The sequence below is a fragment of the Pistacia vera genome, unplaced genomic scaffold, assembly GCF_008641045.1.
Source record: "Pistacia vera cultivar Batoury unplaced genomic scaffold, PisVer_v2 Contig968, whole genome shotgun sequence".
In the NCBI taxonomy this organism is placed as follows: Eukaryota; Viridiplantae; Streptophyta; class Magnoliopsida; order Sapindales; family Anacardiaceae; genus Pistacia; species Pistacia vera.
The window spans coordinates 502,406-522,118 of NW_022196854.1; the positions used below are offsets into that span (position 1 = coordinate 502,406).

At 34.0% G+C, this 19,713-nt stretch overlaps 1 pseudogene; it reads left to right on the forward strand.

Annotated features, from left to right (window-relative positions):
• The first annotated feature begins 1,625 nt into the window (after positions 1-1,625).
• LOC116121137 lies at positions 1,626-12,893 on the forward strand (annotated as a pseudogene).
• Positions 12,894-19,713: the final 6,820 nt, after the last annotated feature.

Genomic DNA, 19,713 nt, shown 5'->3' on the forward strand with positions numbered 1-19,713 from the left:
TTTTAGGGTTTAGAGGGTGCAATTACCATAATGCCCTTAACTCTAAATTAATAAATTATGTTTTAACCCCTAAATTAGTAGAATTACAAAACTTACCATTTTATTTCCAAATTATATCAAAAACACCCTCGGTCACTATACAACCTCGTTGGAAACAGCCCGATATGGGCTGTTTCCGACGACATCGAACCCCCTGGTCACCTCCATCACCTTCCCCATAGTCCGTCGTCCAAAACCCCTCTGGTTCCCAACTCATTTGCCTCTCCAATCGTCGGCACCGTTAGGCTTAGGGTTTCGGTGTTCTTCACCGGATTCCGGTCGATTCCGGCTGTGAAAATCCAATTGGACACCACCAATGGAACCACCGTCTCCAAATCTATAAAACCCCTATGTCCCCAGCAACCATTTCGTCTTCATTCGCCGGTCGAGAGTTCGTGTTCATCGACCGTTTTTCGTTGCCGTGGCCGGCAATCGGCGAGTGATGAAGGGTTGTGAATGGTATGGTTTTGTAGAGGGGAGGATGGGGGTTCAAATGGTGGTGACAATGGTGATTTTGGGTGGAAGAATCGTTGGAAAAGAGCGAAAAACGTCGGGAACAATGACTGCTAATGTGTGTCGGAGGACTGTTAAAGGCGGTGGTCTGCTAATGTGCGCCGCCCATCTAAAATAACCAATTTACCACTTTACCGTTACATCAAACGTTTTTCCGTCACTGTAAGGGTGTGAATCTAGAATAAATGGAACCAATGATACTAACTTGGGATTTCGTCAAACCTTCGATGGGAATATATCATTTACTCAAAAATAAATAAATAAAAGATGATAAAAAAAAAAAAAAAACTTGGCTTTACACATTGAAAACATCCATTTGCTAGCCTAAAGTTTATAATATAATATATAAGGGAAAACGACTTACACCTACTCAAGGTTTGGCGAAACGACATTGGTACCCAAAAGGTTTCAAAACAACAAATAGGTACCTCCCATTAGTGAAAAGGCTAGAATGCCCTTTAAGAAATATTAGTCTATTTTTTTAATTACTTTTAAACCCCTTAAGTTTATTAATTTCACAAATACCCCCAGAAAAAAGTTTAAAAATTAACAAAAACACCTCCACCCATACTCGCCAGATACCGGCGGCCACCGCCGGTGGTGGCCGGAATCTGTCATAACGGTCTACGCCATCACTGAAAATGACCGGTAATTCACTGATCTGGCCTTTTCCGGTCAGATCTACGGTCAGATCTGGTCGTTGACGGTCGCAACACACCATCTGTGGCCGTCAGCCATTTACAGTGGTGGCGTAGACCGTTGTGACAGATTCCGGCTACCACCAGCGGTGGCTGCCAAAATCTGGCAAGTATGGGTGAGTGAGGGTATTTTTGTTCATTTTTAAACTTTTTTTCTTGGGGTATTTGATGGAATTAATAAAATTAAGAGGTCTAAAAGTAATTAAAAAATAGACTAATATTTCTCAAAGGGTATTCTAGTCTTTTCACTAATGAAAGGTACATGTTTATCGTTTTGAAACCTTTTGGGTACCAATCGGTGTTTCACCAAACCTTGGGTAGGTATAAGTCGTTCGGCCAAAAATACATTTCCCCTCCTTTAGTTCTGATTATGCAATCAAACATTTTTTGGTGTTTACTGACCGAGAGAAACAGGAAAAATAAAAACTAAAAAACCCTAACAACAAATCACTGAGGAAGAAGAAGAGTAGCGAACCGTGTGTTCAGATCCAACCCAGTTCTTTCTGGTACGTTCATGTTCCTATTAATCTGAATCGTCAAGTTAGGGTTGTGTTTGATAATCAATTGAATGGTATTATCGATTTTCTTCTCTGTTTTTCTTTGTAATTGGAACTTTTTAACAACGCTATTTGAATTCTCATTTCCTTGTGTGATTGCAACCTGCTCCAAAATCACCATTTTCCTTTTGCATTTATTGATATTAAAATCTCAGACGATCTTTGCTGCGAATCGGTTGTTTCACCGTTTAGCATTAAAATATGGTTGGCTTGAGAAATTGTTTTTAAATTGTTATTGATGTATCTCTTGTCTTATTATAACAATCTGAAGCAAAATTTGTAATTCTTTATGATTGGTTTAATCAACTCGTGTAGTGAAAAATATCATATGTTTGATTGGACAAAATTTTCGTTACTTTTGTCACAGCTGTTTGAATATGAGAGTAACATTTATCCTCTTTTGTAATATAAATGATGGTTGTTATGTGAGAAACATATGTGCATGTTCACTTTGTTTGGTTAACTGTTTCACACTAATTTCATGTCCGATTGACATTAGTTCAGATTTTGATTGTTCAAAATTTTAAATTTACCTCAATGTCATTTGGATAACCTTCATGAATATTAGCCGATGGTTACTGCTATCAACATCTTCTATTGTGTTTTAAGAGACTTGCAAGATGGGTGTTCTGACTTTCTGGAAAGGATTTGAATTTTGAGGATTCCGATTGTAAAACAAGAGGCCAAGGTCAATTCATGGGAACTATTGGTGCTTGGTTCATCATGGCGTAACTGTGTCTGTTTGTGCATATATTACAGGAAGTGATTTAAAACATTGCGCTTCTGAAACTTCTGAGCAATCGTCGAGAGCCTTGCAGGGGTTACCGCTGACAGTTTTGCTTCAAAGAAATGGATCCTGGTCGCTATGGCCTTCAGCGAGGATGGGATAATAACAGCGTAATTGTGGTTTCCTCCTTAATAATCACCTATATGGGATGATAATACCAGAAAATTATTAGGGCATATGTGATTGTCCATTTTTATTCGGCATCTCATCCTTAAGGAAAAAATGAGAGAAAGCCGTGGGGCAGTGAGGATATGGACTGGATTTGCCTAACCTCCTATCATGATTGTATTTGTTGCTGACATTACTTATTGTCTTGAATCCACAGGCTCTGGAGGGGTATGGTGCAGTCCATGAACCGAACTTCCGGTGAGTCCTGAATATCATGGTCAAAAGGGTTGTTTGGTGCTTGTCGGTAAATTTTTTTAATTTGGAAATGTTTGTATGTTTATTAGTATTTATTTCTTGCATGGTTTTGCAACAAGACATATTATTGATACTTACTAAATGGTTATTTCCAAAATGTGATTGCAAATTTATTTTTATTTATTCTTTATTCTTTTTCCTACTTTTGAAGTTTTAGTACATAATATCACTTTTTATCTTTTCTCTTCCATCCCATTTTATGTCATTTTGGCAGAGCTGGTAGTTCATACGATGAGAGGAGGTTTTTAGATGAAAGATACTCAAGGGATAATGTTTATCCAAGAAATGCCTTCCAAAGGGAGGACTATCCGCCAGCACCTGCTGTTGGTCTTTGGCCTCAATCAAGGAGAAGAGATTATGAAGAAGAGTATCCCCTTGAAAGGGAATCCAGACGGCATGAGAAACCATATGTTGATTCATACCATGATATAGATTCATTTCAGGAATTCGATCGTGATGGCTATCGTAGTATTGACAATTATCGTGATCATGGATTTGACAGGCCTCCTAGGTTTGGGGGACGTGATCGTGATGGTTATGATGATTATGACTACCGATCTCGAATTTCCCATCAGAACAGAGAGGACAGTCGAGAGAGGGACTACGATTATAGTCGTCACAGTTATGATTCTGATTATGATAGAGGCAGTAGAAGGGACAGTAACTGGAGGAGGTATGAATCCCGTGATCGAGAATGTGATAAAAGATGTTTAAGTCGGGAAAGAGATCAAAGTCCGCATAGAAGACATGAGCGGTCCCGATCCCGGTCTCAATCTAGATCTAGGTCTCATGGCAATGATGATCGTCCTAGATCTAGATCCCCTCATGGTCGAAGTCATGGCCGAAGTCATCGAGAGGACACCTATGATGATGGCCGACATGAGAGAACTGAAAAGCGAAGGGACCGTGAAGAGAGACGTCAGCGGGAGCACTATTCAGTGGTATATTTTAAAGTTTAATTGTTTTAAATTTAATATTTCATAATTATAATGCAGGATTTGTTGCTAGCCAGAAGGTTTAGAAATATGTTTTCTTGCAGGCCCCGTCTCCCACTGTGGTTGTGAAGGGTCTCTCTCAGAAGACAACTGAAGAAGATTTATACCAGATCCTTGTAATTTTCTACTCTCTTCTTTCTTTCATCCCTCTGTTGTTATCTCTTTATAAATCAGAACATTTCTTCTTATTGTGATTATTAGGCTGAATGGGGACCGCTTCGCCATGTCCGCGTGATCAAAGAGCGAAATTCTGGAATTTCACGTGGATTTGCATTTATTGATTTTCCTTCTGTGGTATGTGCTATGCTTAAATTGTCAATTCTTGTTCTCTGTTTTGGAATGGGGTACATGACAGGTATTGGTATTGAACAGGGAGCAGCACGAGCAATGATGGATAGGATTGGAGAGGATGGTCTTGTTGTGGATGGCAGGAAGCTTTTCTTTGAGTACAGGTTTTTTATTTTCACCCCAATCATTCATATTGTCATTAATCTTGCGTACTTGTTTTTGACTGTGTTCTATGGGTTATGATCTCTACCTTAAGATAGCTTTTTTTGTACATTGATGTTATGTAGATCTTATATGTTATTGTTGAAAATAAAAGGCTTTTTATACAATGGCTTGAAACTGGGCTAATTTTTATGTCTTTGTTCTGCTACTAAAAGTATACACCATCAGTTTCATTTTTTTTTTTTTCCTTTTCTTGCTTTTCTCAATCATCATTTTCAATTGTTGTGTTGCAGTAGTAAGCCAACTGGGGGTTCAGGTGGACCTTTTGGTCATGAAAACACTATGAGAACGGGCCATAGTAACCATAAAAGCATCACAATTCCATCTGATTGGATGTGCACCATTTGTGGTTGTGTGAATTTTGCTCGGCGAACATCCTGCTTTCAGGTTGTTTTTTTATTTTATTTTATTTTTTTTAATTCCCTCTGCCGATCTGAACTTGGTTTTAGATGATTTAAGAACATAATACTTAAAAATTAATTTTATATGTCAGAATAATCATTAAGAACATTAACTTTTTTTGTCCTTGGCAATTCCCTGGGTCCTATGGACTACAAACAGGAGGCTGCCACCTCTATACGCTAGCTGTGAATGGGATTTGACCCTGGGCTCTTTTTTGCCATGTAAGTGATGGAGAACAGGAGGAAGAAAAGAGAGGAAAGAGCAAGAGAGAGATAAAAGAGGGAGGAAAGGAGAGAAAATTAGGAAAAGAAACTAGATAGAATACTATAGGAAGCAATATTTTATTAATCAGTTATCAAATTCTGCTTTTCACATGAACATAAGGCCTATTGATTGGCTTAAAAGTCTTGAAATTCTAAAAAGCAGAAATATAATTTTTATCACAAATCAGAAATTTAATCCTAATCAGAAACAATATAAAAGTCCAAAACAATTCAAAAGTAAAATTAAAGTCCAAAATGTCAAAAACAACTCAAAAGTTAAATTAAAGAACAAAACCCCTTGATATATTGTTCCCTTAGTTTAATAAAACTAAAGAATGGAATAATCCTTTATGTATGCCCATATGTCCTTCATTACTCAGAGACATGTACTAGTTAAGCCGGAGGGCAGGTTTAATTTCTATATAGGGGAGGTTTGTTCTGTATCTTATTTCTTTAAGATTTGTTTAAACATTTTGGGTTTTTTCTTCCCATCGATGCAGTGCAATGAGGCAAGAACTGATGATGCTCCTCCGGCAGATATGACTTTATCAAATCTACCTTCTTTAGGAAAGAAAGGATCAGATGCAGGTTGGTCAAAGTTACTTTTAGTTGACTTCTTCCTTTTTTTAAGTGTAGCTATTATCTATAAGTTTTAATACGTAACCAGGTCCCACTCATGTTCTTGTTGTACGTGGATTGGACGAATATGCTGATGAGGAAATGCTTCGCTATGAATTCTCAAAACATGCTCCAATTAAGGTTAATATTATGTGATGGTTGATTTCTTTGAATTCTTGTTTCCTTCTACCATGTAAAGTGAATTTTTGATTTGTTTAACTTTCAGGATCTTCGCCTTGTCAGAGACAAGTTCACTCATGTATCAAGGGGATTTGCATTTGTGCATTTCCATTCGGTATGTTCACTTTTATTTTGTCAATGTCGCTGTTGAATGTTAAATTATTTCTCTTTTATTACAGCTAGTTTTTTATATTCCAAGCTAGGTTGGTTTTTATACAAGTTTGAACTATGAAAAATCTGCACAAATTTGGAAGTTTAGATAATACATATATATATGTTTGAATTTATAGATAAATGTCAATTATAACTCTTTTAAAACATAGATAATATAGTGTTTAAATGACCTCACATGTTAGTTTCCTTTTTTTTTTTACCCAAAAAAAAAAAAAAAAAAAAAATTAGCAAGAAAGGAGATGTGATGCTATCTGTGTGGGTGTTCTTTTATAAATTATTAAAAACTGTAGGAAATGTTAAGATAATACACATTTGCTCAATGTTATATGCTGTGTGGATGATATGCTGTGTAAAGTGGCTTGGAGGAAAATATAATTCCAAGCAGTTTGGCGCTAGTTGTAGTTTGTGTTGTTATTATGGTTTTGGGGACTTCGTAGATTACAATCCATACTTAAGATAATTTTTTTTTTTGCTTTAAGTAGATAAGATCAATTTTTAGTTATTGTTTGGAGGACATCTGTGTATAGCTTCAGATATTGCTATATTAGCAAATAGCACTTTGATATGTTTACTTAAAAGTTTTCTTGCATTATTGCTCATAATGCTTTCTGTTTTTGTCATTAAGTTGTAAGTTTTCGGACCAATGATCCAAGCACTAGAATTTATCTCGTTNAGCCAACTGGGGGTTCAGGTGGACCTTTTGGTCATGAAAACACTATGAGAACGGGCCATAGTAACCATAAAAGCATCACAATTCCATCTGATTGGATGTGCACCATTTGTGGTTGTGTGAATTTTGCTCGGCGAACATCCTGCTTTCAGGTTGTTTTTTTATTTTATTTTATTTTTTTTAATTCCCTCTGCCGATCTGAACTTGGTTTTAGATGATTTAAGAACATAATACTTAAAAATTAATTTTATATGTCAGAATAATCATTAAGAACATTAACTTTTTTTGTCCTTGGCAATTCCCTGGGTCCTATGGACTACAAACAGGAGGCTGCCACCTCTATACGCTAGCTGTGAATGGGATTTGACCCTGGGCTCTTTTTTGCCATGTAAGTGATGGAGAACAGGAGGAAGAAAAGAGAGGAAAGAGCAAGAGAGAGATAAAAGAGGGAGGAAAGGAGAGAAAATTAGGAAAAGAAACTAGATAGAATACTATAGGAAGCAATATTTTATTAATCAGTTATCAAATTCTGCTTTTCACATGAACATAAGGCCTATTGATTGGCTTAAAAGTCTTGAAATTCTAAAAAGCAGAAATATAATTTTTATCACAAATCAGAAATTTAATCCTAATCAGAAACAATATAAAAGTCCAAAACAATTCAAAAGTAAAATTAAAGTCCAAAATGTCAAAAACAACTCAAAAGTTAAATTAAAGAACAAAACCCCTTGATATATTGTTCCCTTAGTTTAATAAAACTAAAGAATGGAATAATCCTTTATGTATGCCCATATGTCCTTCATTACTCAGAGACATGTACTAGTTAAGCCGGAGGGCAGGTTTAATTTCTATATAGGGGAGGTTTGTTCTGTATCTTATTTCTTTAAGATTTGTTTAAACATTTTGGGTTTTTTCTTCCCATCGATGCAGTGCAATGAGGCAAGAACTGATGATGCTCCTCCGGCAGATATGACTTTATCAAATCTACCTTCTTTAGGAAAGAAAGGATCAGATGCAGGTTGGTCAAAGTTACTTTTAGTTGACTTCTTCCTTTTTTTAAGTGTAGCTATTATCTATAAGTTTTAATACGTAACCAGGTCCCACTCATGTTCTTGTTGTACGTGGATTGGACGAATATGCTGATGAGGAAATGCTTCGCTATGAATTCTCAAAACATGCTCCAATTAAGGTTAATATTATGTGATGGTTGATTTCTTTGAATTCTTGTTTCCTTCTACCATGTAAAGTGAATTTTTGATTTGTTTAACTTTCAGGATCTTCGCCTTGTCAGAGACAAGTTCACTCATGTATCAAGGGGATTTGCATTTGTGCATTTCCATTCGGTATGTTCACTTTTATTTTGTCAATGTCGCTGTTGAATGTTAAATTATTTCTCTTTTATTACAGCTAGTTTTTTATATTCCAAGCTAGGTTGGTTTTTATACAAGTTTGAACTATGAAAAATCTGCACAAATTTGGAAGTTTAGATAATACATATATATATGTTTGAATTTATAGATAAATGTCAATTATAACTCTTTTAAAACATAGATAATATAGTGTTTAAATGACCTCACATGTTAGTTTCCTTTTTTTTTTTACCCAAAAAAAAAAAAAAAAAAAAAATTAGCAAGAAAGGAGATGTGATGCTATCTGTGTGGGTGTTCTTTTATAAATTATTAAAAACTGTAGGAAATGTTAAGATAATACACATTTGCTCAATGTTATATGCTGTGTGGATGATATGCTGTGTAAAGTGGCTTGGAGGAAAATATAATTCCAAGCAGTTTGGCGCTAGTTGTAGTTTGTGTTGTTATTATGGTTTTGGGGACTTTGTAGATTACAATCCATACTTAAGATAATTTTTTTTTTTGCTTTAAGTAGATAAGATCAATTTTTAGTTATTGTTTGGTGGACATCTATGTATAGCTTCGGATATTGCTATATTAGCAAATAGCACTTTGATATGTTTACTTAAAAGTTTTCTTGCATTATTGCTCATAATGCTTTCTGTTTTTGTCATTAAGTTGTAAGTTTTCGGACCAATGATCCAAGCACTAGAATTTATCTCGTTGTTGTGAAGAAAGAAGATAAGGATGACAGAATGTAATCTGTCATCAAAATTTATGCAAAACAGATGGAGCTTTTGTATTTTTATCTCTCTTTTTCTTTAATCCCTATAAACGAAATAAAAATATGATCACAGTGCTGTGGCATAGGCTAACTCCATGCAAGTCTACTAGTTGATTTTGAAGAAAACTGTAGGATTTACAATCAAGAGCTAGGACTTTGTTATTTCAAATTCAAAGTTTTTCCCCTTATCCATCAGATTTTTTTTTTTTTTTTTTAAAACCATGGGGAAGTGGAAAAGTATGTTTTACTGTGTTGTTGCTTTTTAAGATTATTGTTGCATATGACATAAGGGTGTATTTCTCATTGCTTTTAGGTCGAGGATGCTACCAAAGCTCTTGAAGCAACAAATGGAACAACTCTTGAGAGGAATGGGCAGATATTAAGAGTAGCTTATGCAAAGAGCATTCTTGGTCCTGGATCAGGGACATCAGGGTCTTCACAGTCAAGTAGCCTTGCAGCTGCTGCAATTGAGGCAGCAGCATTTGCTCAGCAGGTATTTCATGTTGTTGGCTATATGCTTTCTTCTAAGGGAAATCATTCTGTAGATGAATGTCACCATGTAATTTATTGATCTATGATTGTCTTTTAGAAATTGAGTTTGAAAATTTTGTACCTAAATCTATATATGTTTTCAATTTTGCTCTAATTTCAAGTATTATGATTCAATTATTGATTAGAATGGTTTTTCCAATACAATTGGAGAAGGTAATAACTTAGTACAAGTGAAGGTATTCTTTGATACCTGAACAAGAAAAAAAAGTTCGGGGTTCTTGATGGTCATTTATTTATTTACAAAAGTATAATAAAAGCTAGAGAAGCCAAAGTTGGAATATGAATTGTTTTAGTTTTCTGCTGACTTTGAATCTGGTTGAATATATTGTTGTTGCTTTTCCTTCTGTTAGTATGACGCTGTTGGATGGGCACCAAAGGAATATAATCCAGATGACAAACAGTCTGCTGGGGGCCATGAGCAGCATGGAGAAGTCTCTGTCCAGAAAGATGGCTCTGCTCCACAATCTGGCTTTGTGTGGGATGAATCATCTGGATATTACTATGATGCTAGTTCAGGGTTCTACTATGATGGAAATACAGGTTTGGTTCTACCTCATTGCATTTTGTGTTATCATTGACATTGAAAGGGAAGCTTTTTTTTTTTTTTTGATATGTGGGAAAGTGGAATATTATTTTAATTTTGTTGTTATTTACTATCATTTCCTCACTTTTGTTTGGTAGCTATGATAGTTTAACTTGTTTTTATCGTAGTACTACATGTCAAATGTCACTCATCTTCAAAAAGTATATTTTATCATCATAATATTATTTTCCCTTATGGTTTTCTTCTCCTCTTAATCTTGAAGGTATGAGTGGCACTACACAACTATTTGAAAATTATAACTTCCAGAGCATGTAATTTCATACTCAAGAATATTGTTTTAAGAAAGATATCTAGATTTCCAAATATGAAATACATTATTTAAGGAATATTATCTTGAATCTACCTGAGAGATTCTTAAATTTCATTCCATACGAGTTTTTTTTGGAAGTTATTTGAAAAAAAAAAAAAAAAACCTTTTTTTTTTTTAGGAAATTCTAAATTTTTCTAAATACAAGGGGTGGTTTAATAGTTTCTGAAGCATTTGGTGACCATGGAATTTAAAGATGTCTTAAGAAAGTGTAAAATAATTAGTCTTTTTATTGATCGATTTGGTTCTTGTGATATTGTTCCTAACATAATTTTTTTAATCCATGGATAATAATAACCAGATTAGTTTGATCTTTACTAACTTATATTTATATTTAGCCAGATTTCTGAGTACTTTTTATGTTTTAAATATGCATTAAGATCTTTGAAGCTTAAAATATTTTAGGGGAATTTAGATCCTAAAAAATTTGAAGGTGAGTTCTGCTAACACTAACAGTAGTCCTTAAAATTTTGCATTAGAGCATTGAGCTATCAGTCAAATAATTACCCAAAAAAAAAAAAGTACCAGTCAAGACAGTAAGCAGCTATTATAAATTTCTTTATAAGAATGTTAGGATATCTCTATGATTTAAAGGCGAAAAAGTTTAAATTTACATTATGGAAATATAATAGATATTAAATTTCTTGGAAGTAGATTTAGTATTTCCCGATTTTTTTTTCCCAATATGCAGGTCTTATTATGATGGTAACAGTGGAGTTTGGTATTCTTATGACCACCAATTGCAGCAGGATACCCCTTGTACTGATCAAAATGACAACAAAATGTCTGGTAAAGAATCTGAGCTTCTAAGGCAGTGGATGGTTCCAATAATAGAAAAGTGGTTATCTCTGCACCTGCTGCAACCATTTCAGCAGTGGAGAAGCCTGCCTCATTACCAGATGCGGTTCAGGCTGCTGCAACAGCAGCAATAGCCGCTGAAAAGAAAGGGAAGGAGAAGTCGAAAAAGAATGAAACTTGCCTCAAAGAGCATTATTCTTGCTAGCAAGAAGAAAATAAATAATGCCACAATGTGGAAGCAGTGGAGTCATGACAATCAGCTGTCTGCTTCAGCTGAGGTAAAATCTTTAATGCTGGACAATCCACTAAGAGCAAGTTCAAATCTGATTCAGTGTCTAACAAGGAGAATTCTACCCTTACTTCAGGAGCTTCTTCTGTAGCAGCAGCTCCCCAGGCTGTTGGTTTGGAATCTCCAGTAAAGCCAAAGCCTGTGAGTAACAGCTCAGGAGGGACTATAATGGGTGTTATTAGGAACTCTGGAAGGGGTTTTAATTCGGGATCATTTGGTGGTTTCCATGTCTTCAACTGCTCTGTAGTTCACAGGACCTCCTTAACAAGTTCTGATATGCATGCAGTTGTGACCCCTTTAGAACAGATGCATCAGCATTGGGTTCTTATACTCCACCCGTGGCTTCTGGGAGTGGCAGGAGAAGGTTTTCTGAAATGCCTGCTTCTTCTCAGAAGGAGCTACCTCAGACTACTTATAGAGATCGTGCAGCTGAAAGGAGGAGCTTGTATGGTTATCTTCTATTGGAGATGATCTGCCTGATGTGGTTTGGAGATCAAGTAAGCTTCGCTAAATATTGTTTATGAGTGGCATGCCCCTAGATCCTGTGTGTAAAGCATCATTTATGTTGGCACCATTATGTTGGTAACTTTTACATTGTCTTGATAATTATATCTGAAAGTCTGTCACATGATGGTTTTTCATAACCGTTTTAGTTATCCAAGTTGATGGGTCCAGAGTTTTTGCTTTATCTCTCAATATGTCTATTGACTTGTGAGAAATTGTCTCTACCATTTGTGACTTCAAGATCGAGATTTTGCTCTCAAAAAGGGTTCTTTGGTCCAATGCCTTTCCCCCTGGTGTTGGAGGACGTGGGGTTACTGCAGGAACGTGCACAGTTATGAGGTGATTACAGCTGACAAAGCATAGATGAGAACAATGTGGGAAATCGAATGCTCCGCAACAAGGGTTGGCATGAAGGCTTGGTATCTTCCTCCTTCTGCACTTAATGATACAGACCATTAATTTTATATGCTCAAGTGTATCATGCAATTGAAATGCCCTTAAATGCATATTAGGTAAAACAGTTTATATTTAAAACTTTTATATACTTGAAAATACTGTGTTCCTTCGATCATCGAGAGTTGAATGGCAAACTGTTGGTCAGGTGGCACTTTTTCTCAGAAATTATGAATTCTAACATTTTATATGGGTATTTTGTTTCCTGGCTTGGGGACTTGTTACAACCAATAGGGATTAGGCAAGGATGGAAGTGGAATGATAGAACCGTACAAGCACAGGCGATGGACAATAGAGCGGGACTGGGGAGCAGCAGAAGAAGTTGGACCCAAGCCTTGAGGTGCAGGCAGGGGATAGTTACAAAACTCTCATTCATAAGAAGGCGTTGCTAGGTTCCGTGAGAGTCATAGGGGGAGCATTGTAGCTGATTTAGTAGCTGCGTAGAAGAATGTGAATGGAGCTGATAATTGAACAATTGTAGGGACCGGCTAAAGATTCGGTTGAATTGTGATTTTAGTGCGATGATTTATTCGCTCGTTTTGTAGAAATTTAAAAGTTATGCAAAGCAAATGTGTACTTTCTAATGGCTGATCATAATCGAGTCTCATTAGGAAAGGAATTAGTCATTAATTAGTACATAGCTTGTGAAGAGGAGGTGTATTGGTCCTATGATTAAGTGCCACTTGTTATTAACTTGAGAATTAAGACTTTAGAAAAACATATCATTGGTCTGTTAACTATTAGTTAACAAGAGCTATTGTGAACTAAGTCATTGATGAATTGGTAAAGATGTATTTTTCGATGAAGGTAAACCAAAGGATGTTAAATAGTTTTTTTTTTTTTTTTTTTTTCTAAATTATTTATCCATTACCAAAATGAAGTTATTTTGGATAGAATTTCCTTTTGATTCTGTTACAGTACCAGACCTGGTAGTTTGGGCCCTGACTAGGTACAATTAAGAGCTATCTTGGCTAATAACATTACGAACCTGACCTGATTTCATTTATACAAGCTTCGGCTCCTCAACTCAGGCATTTAATGCTCCTTCGATAACTTTCTAAACCCCTTAGTTATAAGAATAATGCTACTCATCCCACGTACTTATCCCAAATTTTACATTCTGGATTTTACATTCTAAATGATATGTCATCACATAAGCATTGCTATATATATCATTCATACTTATCTCAAATTTCACATCTATATGATGTGATTTATAAAAGTGATGTCTATTTGGACAATATTTCATTTGATTGTTGTGGTATTAGACGGTAGTTTGGGCCTTGATCAAGTCCAATCTAAGAGCTATCTTGGGCCAATAACATTACCAGCCAGACCCGATTTCATTTTATGCAAGCTTCGGCTCCAACTCGTGGTACAAAATGTCCTGACTTTCTAAACACCCTTTAGTCGTAATCTAGTCATTCCAAATGTTATCTCAAATTTTATGTCCCAAATCATGTGTAATTATATGGGCAATGTCATATCATTCAATGCATCATCATTTTATATACAAGTCAATGCACATACTTGAAATATGATAAGTTTTAGGGAAAGTAGTATTATTGTAATTGTAAAATACCAAATCAACATTACTAGTCAAAATTGCTTAAGGGTGTGTTTGTTCAGGGAATGTTATATTATGGAAAGATAAATTACCTTGAAGATTACTATGAATGTTTAAGGAAATATGTTTGGTTGATTAGAATAAATTGGTTTTATGTTATATTAATATGTTTAGTTGAGAGAATAAAATGGCAGGTATGTTATATAAATTACTAAATTGCCCTCCTTTAAATATTAATATTATATATTTTTGAATAATTCCTTTTAACCCCATACATTCAATTTAGCAAAACAACCAGCAACAAAAAAAGTTTAAAATTTAACAAAAACCGCCCCACCTACTAGGGGTGTTCAAAAGAACCGGTTGGAACCAGAATCGCAGGTACTAGGTTTGGTTCCGGTTCCTACCAGAACTAGTCGTCAATGGGTAGATTTTGGTTCAAATTTTTGGAACCGTTACTGTGCGATTCCGGTTCCGGTTCCAGTTCCTATAGTTAAGAAAACCGGAACAGAACCAGGAACCAGGAACCGAGACTAATATAAATAAAATTAAAGATTAGGGGGGTTAATAAAAACTTTTGTAGAAAAAGTAATGTGAATACATTTATATTTATATTTCATAACATTTAAAGTAAGTTGGTTTGAATTTTGAGAATCTACATTTACAAAGTAATGGAGTTTGTAATTTTGAATTTATAATTTGTAATTTTATTTTTGTTGACAAGTGCCAAGTGAGGGGGTATTTGTATGTTTTTAAGGGTTTTTTTTTGCCATTTTAAAAACTTTTGGGGGGTCATGTAATTTTACAGGGTACCCAGAACCGGAACCGTTATTACAGGTTCTGGTTCCAAATTTCAAGGAACCGTAGGTTCCGGTTCTGGTTCCTTCAAAAAGTGCAGGGTACCCGAAACCGAACACCCCTACCACCTACCCCAAGCCACTACCGGTGCATGCCACCACCTTCGGCGGCAACAATAGTGGAGATCTGGTCGTGAAAGGCCAAAGATCAGGACCACGATTTGGTCGTGAAAGGCTGGATATTTGGTCATTTCACGGCTGTCGTTTCATGGCCAAATATCTGGCTTTTTGCGGCCTCATCTTCGCTGTGAAAGGCCAGAAATGGTTGTTTCCAGCCAAGGATCATAGATCCATGGCCGGAAACAATCTTAGCAATGCACGGCCAACCAGATTTGCTAATCGTGCGCCATTCCATCGCCATCGACAGTGGTTGTCGGCGGCTAGCTGTGGTGGCTAAATCCGGCCACCACCCTTGGGTAATTTTTTTTTAAATTCCTGAGGTTTTTATATCCTAAAAACTTTGTATATAAGAACAAAATAGTCTATTAGTATTTTTGTGAATTGTTTTTAAAACAAGGATATCATTGTCCTAAAATTTTATTAATAAGGGGTAAAATTGTAACAAAAATAAAATTACCAAATAATTTTAAAATACCTAAGAAAATTGAGGTAATAAGATTATCTCCTATATTACCAATAGTAATTATTATTGGTTTTGAGAGATTACTAAAATTTTATATTATTTGACAACCAAATATAGTAATCAAGTACTAGAAGATGACATTACATCAGTAATCTTCTATTACTCCCAACCAAACACACCCTAAGAGTTTGAGGCAAGCCAAAGTTTTGAGGCTGACAATGCCTTGGGAAGATTTGAATAAGCTGTGATTTTTAACTTTAGTAGCCCCCATTTTTTTTTTATAAGTTTAACCAAATAACGTTACCATAAATGACACTATAGGTTCTAAATACACCCCTTATTTATTTTATATTTTCCTTTTGTTATTCTTTCCTCTAACCTCTAAAACTTAGAGTCTATCATTTTAAAAACACAAAAAATAATCAGTTTTTACTCCTCCATGACACTTAAATTTTATGTTAAATCTAGATATGAATTTTCACTCCATCTTTCTTTTTTCATTACAATGATACACTTCAAATATGTTTGTTCTTCTTAAACTTGAAGTCTTAAAGTATAAACTAATCCAATTTTTTTTTTTTTTTTTTTTTTTTTTAAACGCAAACTTCTTATTAAACAAATAATCTCCATTGCGGTGGAGTTTCTTAGAGAGATTAGAGTTTGAATAGAAATACATATGGTTGCACTTAACAGTTGTTGGTTTGGAGAAGAAGTGTAGAAAACATAAAAATTCTATTTAGTAATTAAGAAGAAAAAATCTTGAGTTTAATTAGGAGACTTAAAAGGAAAAAAAAAAAATTGAATGCACAGATACCTCCTGTCTAATATTATAACAGCTGTAGTGCCCAGATTTTCCAGGGCTAAATATGTAAATATTCTAAAGATCTTACTTGGACATCACGTAATTAGTCTAAGTGATATATATATATATATATATAAGTGGAATCTATGTTAAAAGAGTATTTTAAAAAGAAAAAAAAGTACAGTAGAACCTCTCTATAGTGATATTTTATATAAGAATAAACTCCACATTGTACTAAGTTATAATTTTTTTAATTCTCGTCTTAAGAAAAATTGCCTTCACATAGTAATAATTATCTGTATATTGAAAAAAAATATATATGTTACCTTACATTAAAGGTTTAAGACGAAATAAAATATTTATCTAAAATTGTTTAGATGAATGATTTATGTTTTAGAGTTGTTACCACATCTCTTAACTTGCGAGTATATTACCCGCTAGCATGGATATCTTCTTGTTGAAATCAAAATATTTCTAGCTTCTCAAGCATGTTTAGAGCTTATTGGCACGAAACTTTTTGTATTTCCCTACTATCATTCTCATGATTATTTCCTTTCTCTTCTTGTCTAATTGTAACAATGATTTCTTCTTCAGTTAAAGTATACATAACTTGTTGCTCATTTGAATAATTGAGGAAGACATTAACATCCATTCGATTAGTGTAGTGAAGTTGTCAAATCTGATCACTCCATTCTACTATGATTCTTTGATTCTCCTTATCTACTTTATTTGTAACTTGCAATTAATCGACATCGGGGGTCCTAATTTTGTAATGCTTAAAACAATAGGCAATTGTCTATGACTTCACATTAATTTAACCATGCATCAATTGCATTTACAATTCCATCAAGGACACTTATCTTTATTGGTTCCAAAACACAATCTTCTATCCGTTTCAAAAGTAAGCAATCGAAATGTTGAATTAAAATCCTAATACTGTTAAAACATTAATTGAAATCCTAATACTGTACTACAAAAGCATGAATTATAAAATAAGAAATTTTTGTAACTATACCTTTATTAAGTTATAACCTCTTTATAATAATAAAATTAGTTAGTCCCACTATTATGACTATAGAGAGGTTTTACTGTATAAGTAAAATAGGGAATTGAATATACGTGAGATTCATTCCATAAAGGAATTTGATCCTCAATTCTAGTAAAACACTCATTCTTCTCATCCTAATCAAATTCCTAATCATCAAAGGAAACTATTCTTCTAAAACCCAAACTCTTTCTACTTCACTATATAAAGGAGGCTAAAGGCAAGGGATGATTACGCTTTTCATTATTGGAAAAACCTCTTAATATTTGAGCATTCCATATTGATCCTAACAGTGGTCCTTTAAGCCTAGTGGCGGACCTAGGATTTTTGTTGGGGGGGGCCTCTACGGCTCTGCCATTGTTTGACAATCAACTAGTGAAAACTTATAAAAAACCACCAAACCTTAAGCAAATGAAATAATATAATATCAAGAAGTTAAAAAGAAATAATGCAATAACACAATACTTTTCTACTTGAATAAATTCATGAGAAGCAAAATCTTGAGCAAATGTGTTGAAAATAATATCTTATTCATAAAGAAACACAATAAAAATTTTACATAGAAAAACCTCTTCAATGTGAAGAGAGCAAAAAAAAACCCTAAACCTAAACCCTAAGCCCTAAATCTTGACTTAATTTGCTTTCAACTCAAATTCTTCTCTTACCAATTGATGTTATTAATGTCTTATGAAAATTTGTGATGAAATTGGAAGGGAAGAAGCAAGGGCCGAATAGAAAAATGAGTTGAGTTATATGCACTTTTAAAGTAATGTTTTATATAATTAAGTTCTTTAAAAAAATTAAATCTGCTTGCTCTTAACACTAGATTGTCATCGTCAAAGTTCAATGAATGATTTAAATTGAATTATATATTTTTTTAATTATGTCATGTCATTGTCATTAATTAAATGATGGATTTGTGAAAAGAGTATAACATAAACATTCCAAATTTATTAAAATAAGGGAAAGATAATGATAATTATTAAGTAGATTATTAGTTTATAATTATATAAATTATTAATTTTTATTTCTATTAATAAGAGGTGTAAGTTACAACATGGAATCTTTTATTAGTAGAGGGAATTGACGTTTGTTAAGTAATTAATTAAGTAGACTGATGAAAGAAGGAAAGGTAAGTACAGATTAAGTAACAATGAAACCAGGTCATAGAATAAAAATTACAATTAATAATGATTTATGTGGCATATTATAAGTACTAAATTAGGAGAAAGAGAGAGGAAAGAAAAGTCAAATTAATAAAGACATAGAATCTCAAAGGATAATGAGAGATTCAAGGGAAAACTTTCCCAAAAAAAAAAAAAAAAAAAGGTTTTTATTTATTTTTTCATTTAATTATTATTATTTTTTTAATTTGAGGTCTACCCTCAAAAGGGTTGGGTCCGCCCCTATTTAAGCCTCCCAAATTGCTTCTAAGAGTATCTCCAAATGACTCTTTATATGACCCAAACTCTTTATTATAAAGAGTCTATAAAAAAAAACAAGAGTCCAACAGACTCTTTATCTTTAAAATATAAATTAGAGAATTAGTTTGACTCTCCACATTTAGAGAGTCAAATTTCACCCTCTATCATAATTTTAATTAATAAACTACAAGTTTCTATACATTTTATTTATTAATTCTCTCTCTCATTAAGTCTCTTTCTTAAAAATAAAGAGCATCTTCATTAAATTTAAAGAGTCTATTATATTTAAAAATTAATGAAGATGCTCTTTATTTATATGAAAGATGCTCTTCAAAATAAAGAGCGTCATTGGAGATGCTCTAACCTTGCTAAGCTAAGGGTGATGAATAATTTCGGCATCAACAACTATCATATGTCAATGGATCTTTTAAAGCTTATGCAAAATGAAATAAGGAGTTGATTTGCATTAAAAAAAAAAAAAAAAAAGTTCATATTAATTCCAGATAGACTAAAATTATGAAAATGGGTGTAAAAAAAAAAGCATATTTAAGTCAAAAAGGGCATTTTTGGTATTAAGAGGAGTTTAAAGAGATATTTTAAAATATAAATAGGGTGTAATGAATAATACATGCTATTGAATTATACGCGGCTAAAAATTACTTTATTTTATATAATGAAAATATTGGCTTAAAACCATTATTACCAAGTGATGAGAATCCAAACTTATTGTGTTCTTTAAACATGCAAGAGTGTTCATTGAAGATTCAAGAAGCCCAAGCTTTACAAGGAGGACAACATTCAGCCCAAACACTCAAGGAAGCTCACAAACTTGTCCAGGATGTGTTAAGGGTCCAAGACATAACACAAGCCCTTTTTTGTAGCCCCAGGCCGTGGAGATCAAGTGGGGAGAAGCTTAATTGGTCCAAGCCCAATTTGTAGATGCTATTTGGTTCAAGAAAAATGCTA